Raw genomic sequence first — 6,020 nt, 5'->3', positions numbered from 1 at the left:
ATGACATTTTTATTTCATTGTGGTTGGGAAAAGATGCATTGAGCCTCTGTGCCTGTCAATACTTATTTGAACCATGAGTATGCCATCCAGTGTTAGTTAACACTTCTGACTTTGTGTCACTGCAAATCTGATAAGGATGTAGCTTTGCCTTTATTCAGATCATTTACAAAAAGATTTTTTAGCATAATGCCAGATTTCTGAGACACTTCCTTGGAGACCTTCCAAGATGACATTTAACCATTAATGACTACTTTGGCCCTTTACCAGTTCTGAATCTGTCTAATTGAACTATCATTTTAGCCAGTCCCCATTTTTTCTATAGAAATAGCATGAGATACTTGCACAGAACCTTGCATATAGTAGTAGGTTCTTAGTGTTGAATTCTCTTTTCCTCCCTCCCTTTTAAAGCTCTTTTGATTAGATGTGTAAGATTTCAGAAAAAATTCATTCTTGTTCTAGTTATACTTTACTACCTGATCAGAAGCCTGTCATACCTGCATATTTTAAGCTGAGATCCAGAAAGGGAAGTCTCATTTTAAAACACCACTTTCACAATCAACTATTTAGTTCCCCAAATCTGGCTCTTTTGAATTCCTTGCTTTTAATAATAGTGATGAAAACGATTCCTAATCATTAGCAATATTTTCTATGTTTCTTATGTCACTAACTCCTTTATGTATAGTTACTTTCTGCATTTTGAAGAGTTGATCTTTTCTTCTTGACACCTTGTTTAATTTTTTGTCTTAAATTATAATGAACTTGATTTGATCATGGGATAGTTTTAATTCATTAACTCAAAAAAAAAATCAAGATCTGTTGGCATGACACGTGAAAGGAAACAAAGATATTTAAACCTCTCCTGGTTGAAATGGTTCTTACCTTAATTTTATGCAGGGGGAAAAACACTGTCTTGTCACTTGTTTCAGTCCTTTCATACACTTTTTTTTTTTTTGGTGGGGCAATGAGGGTTAAGTGACTTGCCCAGGGCCACACAGCTAGTGTCAAGTGTCTGAGGCCAGATTTGAACTCAGGTCCTCTTGAATCCAGGGCTGGTGCTTTATCCACTGCGCCACATAGCTGCCCCCTTTCATACACTTCTTAATAGGACAGTGACTTCAGCACAGGCTCTTTGTCACATTCCTATTATTTGTTGAGGAAGCTCTTGGATCATGGCCTAGATTATCACTCCTCAAAACTAGTGACAGGACCACCCATTTACAACTGACAGGGACCTTCAAAGTCATTTAATCCAAACTGCTGGTATTTTACAGGTGATGAACTGAAGCCCAGAGAAGTTGACTTGTTCCAGGTAACACAAGTCAGATGACAAAGCTAGGCTTTGAACTTGCTGCTTAGGACAACTGAAATTTTATCTGTTTCTAGAGGATTTAAATTAATCATATGATAGTAATGTGTGGGAAAATAGACTGGTATTTTCCATTTTTCTAAGACCTAATCAATAATAAAATTGTATCATTTTCCTTCATGATGAGATATGATATATTCTACTTCACATTCATTTTTATACAAAGAACTCACTTTTAGACAAGTCTCACATAATTCCTTAAGCACTGAATTAAAACCCCAGAAGAGAACATGTCTTCTGAAGTTGTTGTAAAAGCATGAAAGAGGTTTACTCGTACGATTTTCTGATGAGTGACACTTAAATTTACTTGCTGTTGTAAGGCACACTGAAATTACTATTAGCAAAGGATCATAGGATTTAGAGTTGTGAATGGACAAAACAAAGCATTATTAAATAGCTTCCATATGCTATTTACTGCCTTTACTGCTAGTGATAAAAATGCAAGAAAGCAAGCCAGGCCCTGCCCTCAAAAAGCTTACATTCTAATTGAAGATGACACCGTAAAGAGTTGAAAACAGGGCTGGGTGGGTAGAGAGGATAGATAGGAAGTACTATGGTGGCTCTATTTGGGTTGATGAAAGCCCCATTATTTGAGCCCAGGGAAACGGGGATGCATCCAAATGCCACTGGGAGAGTCAGAATGCAGATGGAAGTTTGGAAATAGCTTAAACAAACACTGGATTTGAAATCATAAAACCTTGGTTTAAAAACTGGCTGTGCCACTTATTACCCATGTGTCCTCATCTCTTTGGACCTCAATTTCCTCATCTATAAGATGAATGAGAAGATTAGACTAGATGGACGTTAACGTGCTTTCAAACTTTAAGTGTGATTCTGTTATTTGGAGCTTAATTAAAGGGGCCTTATACTACATCATCTTGACCAGTCCCCTCATTTTCCAGATAAGGAAATTAAGGCCCCAAAGGGTTGGCTCATTCAAAGTCGGTCACACAGGTTTTAAGTAGTAGAGCTATAACTGAACTTGGGTCTTCTGGCTCCAGAACAGTGCCTTCCAACACGGGTTGCCTAGGCCTGCCATCAGAGGAGCTATGATTTTGTTGGGGTGGGTATCTTTTTCATCATTATGGCAGTCTTTCTGAACTATAGTCAGTTGGTCTAATGGCTTCTGTAGCTGAAAAAAAAAATTCATTAGTTATCGGTCAACCCTCTAGCTTTTACTAATCTGGGTAAAGTGGGCTTTTGACAAAAGGTCAGGAAGTTTGTGTCAGGCCTGCCTTCTGCTGACCTAACGTTCAAGAACTTAACCACTGAGCCACAAGGACACTCTAGCACTTCAAGTGGAAGGCCTAAAATATATTTAAAAATAAAATTAGTGTAGTGATGCTGAGATGAAGCTTTTCTTATTAGAATAACCATTTATTTTCTCCTTGTGAAGGCCTGTGACATAGCTTTACTATTTTTTTCTGACTAATCAATATTTTTAAAAAATTTATTAAGGAATAACACATTGATCTCATAACATACCTTTTAGAGTTTTGATGAACATGGTCTGTTATTTTTTCACAAATATAGTGATCAACTTTTGTCCCATTCACATCCATTTAAATTTAGTCTATTACTTGGTTGCTAGTAAACTAAAAAAATGGGATTGATGGTATGATGCTGACATGTACATGTCATTGTTTATACATTGGCAGTAAATAGTACTGGCATAACCATCTATAATAGGCAACTCTCTTTCTAGTTACTCTAATGATGGGGGAAGACTTAGTATAAGCAAACAAAACTTATTGCTGGGCCTACATGCCTATTTGTAGCAAAATTCCTCTAGCAGTTAAAGTATACATGGGTTGCTACTTATAACCCAATAAATGTGGATATTTTGGAATGGAATGTAAAAAGGTTCTTCATTAAGAGGTAACCATGCCTTTCAGGTTCATTTTTCTAACCATAAATTTTAAATGTTTAAAAATAAGGGAAAAAAAATCAAGAGTATAAAATAAAGTGCCTATATTCCATACAGCATATCACAAGAGTTGTGCTTCAAGTTAATTTCCTATGGTTTTACTGAGGGAGTGTGGGGGAAGGAAAGGATCATTTCTCTCTCTATATATCTATATATCTATAGATATATATAGTTACATAATATTACATCTGCAAGGGGCATTCAGCTTCATCTACGGTTTAACCTCATTTTATAGATGAGGAAGGAAACAGGCCCAGAGAAGATAAGTTGCCCCCAGTCATGCAACTTGGCCTAGATCCCAGATCTCCTAACTCCCAGGTTAAATACTCTGTACTTTATCAGTTATGCTAAGTAGAGAATGTTGACCCATTATATATCTATATTTGGATACTTCAAACAACTGGCTTGATCTAATGATCAATGATCTAATGGGCTTGTTGGGTACATAAAAACTCAAGTTCCCAATTCATTATGGGGATGGCTCAGATGAAAAATTTTGACACTGAATGGCCAACCATCTAGTGATAAATCTCTGTACTTTGGCCTGAACATTGAATAAAAGTAATAAACTACATAATCTCACTAGGGCCATATTCAAATCTCAGTGAAACATAATAAACCTTGTTCTGTGGCAAAGTCTTTAATGGACCTAGATATTTATACTACTCTTAATTGTATGAAATAATTTATTCCAGCTAGAAAATATTCAATTGGTAAATTTTTGGAAATAAACCCTGGTAGGCAAACCAGAATCTCTAATTTAAATGTTGGCGACTATATCTTTGACTTTTATGTTTATCTACTCCTTAGAAACTTTGCATTACCACAGAGCAATAATTATACAAAACTATTTTGTACTTACTATGCAGAACATAAAAAACCCCAATAATTTAGGGTTACCCAAATTACAGCAAGTAGGAAGAATATGCAAATTAAATAAACTGTGATATAGTAAACTCATTAATCCAGAATGGTTAATAGAATGTGTATGATGGATTAAAGTGAATCGTCATATTGGGTTCTCTAATTTGCAACAAATTAGAAAACTAAATTGACAAAATATAGTTGGATCTTTCTGCACTAGTGGAGTGTACTCACACCAATGAGAGCATGGATCCATCAAAATACTGAGAATTACAAAACAAATTATGGTTGAGACTTTTTCAGATTATGAATAGGAGTTTATTATATTTATTAAAGTTTTCATTTAAAGTCCTATACATTGAATTAAAAAAAAAATACAGCACTAGAAAATTTGGTAAGGTAGAAACCTGGTGACTCAACATGAGGGATGTTTTGGGTTGCTCTACTTAGTTCAGAAAATATTCAAACAATTCAGTATATCGCTGTGGGCATGCTTTGAAAATAAAGAAAAAAATTTAAGATATCTTAAAGTGCTGTTCCTTTTGTTTCCCTTCTGACCAATTAATTTTCTCCTGGCCAGAATAAAATGACCAATATTTCAGAGTTAAAATGATGACTTCATTTATTTAAATACAAAAGTCAACTAATACTCCCTCATTGATTTTTGCAAAACACCATGAACTTGATTATTCAAAGTTACGGAGATGAGCCAAGTAGTACAAATATCAAAAGATCATTTAGTTTTGATTTGCACCATAGAATTTGGGGGTGGGAATGATATTCACCTTCCTAAATATTTATTTCCTTAGAGCTATTAAAATTAATGTACACAACCTGGAGAATGGAGGGCAGACGCTCAAAAGCATATTGAAATGGTGAGGGAAAAAGCTAGATTAGGATTTAGGTGGACATATGAGAAGTGACTACATACTAATAAACATTTAATTTGTCAAAAATGTTAAAAATAGCTAATCTTAAGTACCATGTCCCATCTTCTTTTGATTCAAAATTTCACATGGTGATCTTTAAGTATTATCTATTACCCTCCTACCCCCACAATGCAACAACTTCTTTTCAAGAGTAGTTTTCCTTTCAAATAGGTATGTTTATATGGTACTATCTGCCATATATAGAACTTTTAAAAAGTAGACATCTATGAAGCCACACATGCAGCAAATTGATTGTCGGCCATCACATTCTGTATCCTGACAAAACTGGGGCTAGTTGTAATCCTCAATTGCTAACCATAATCATTTGAGCTGGTCAAAGATACAAGAACCAAATGATCATTCACACATAAGAACATTAAAAAACAGTCATAAAGGAATCAAGTAGTGGATCTATATAAACAGGACCTATGGCCCTGATATTCCACTTACAAATGCAGATTAACCTGAATTAAGTGCAAAATTTCTAGAGGTAAACTGAAAATAATTTTGAAACTGTCTGCACCTTTAAGAGATATAGGAAAAGTAAAAGGAAAGTTCAGCCATAGAATTTTAGAGCTGGACAAAGAGCAGTTAAGCTAAAAGGGATAGAATCCAACCTTCTTATTGAGAAAACTGAAGCAGACAGGTGAAGTACCCAATGTCGTTCAGTTAATTTGTGGATAAGTCTAAAACTTGAGTCAATTTCTTGTCTAGTGTTTTCCCCCCATTATACTGTCCTGCTTCTCAAAATATTTGGGGTAGCCTCAAATTAAAATCAAATAATGAAATCAAAACAAAATTAGGCCTAATTAATAAAAACAAATGTTTGGAAATCTCTAGTAGTTATTAATAACTAATTTTTAAAAATGTGCCAGGAATGCTATGAGCTAGAAAGTCAGAATGTGGAGTGAATGCCAATTCTTGAGTTTTAATA

The sequence above is a fragment of the Dromiciops gliroides genome, chromosome 1 (assembly GCF_019393635.1).
Source record: "Dromiciops gliroides isolate mDroGli1 chromosome 1, mDroGli1.pri, whole genome shotgun sequence".
Classification (NCBI taxonomy): Eukaryota; Metazoa; Chordata; class Mammalia; order Microbiotheria; family Microbiotheriidae; genus Dromiciops; species Dromiciops gliroides.
This window is presented reverse-complemented; position numbering follows the sequence as displayed.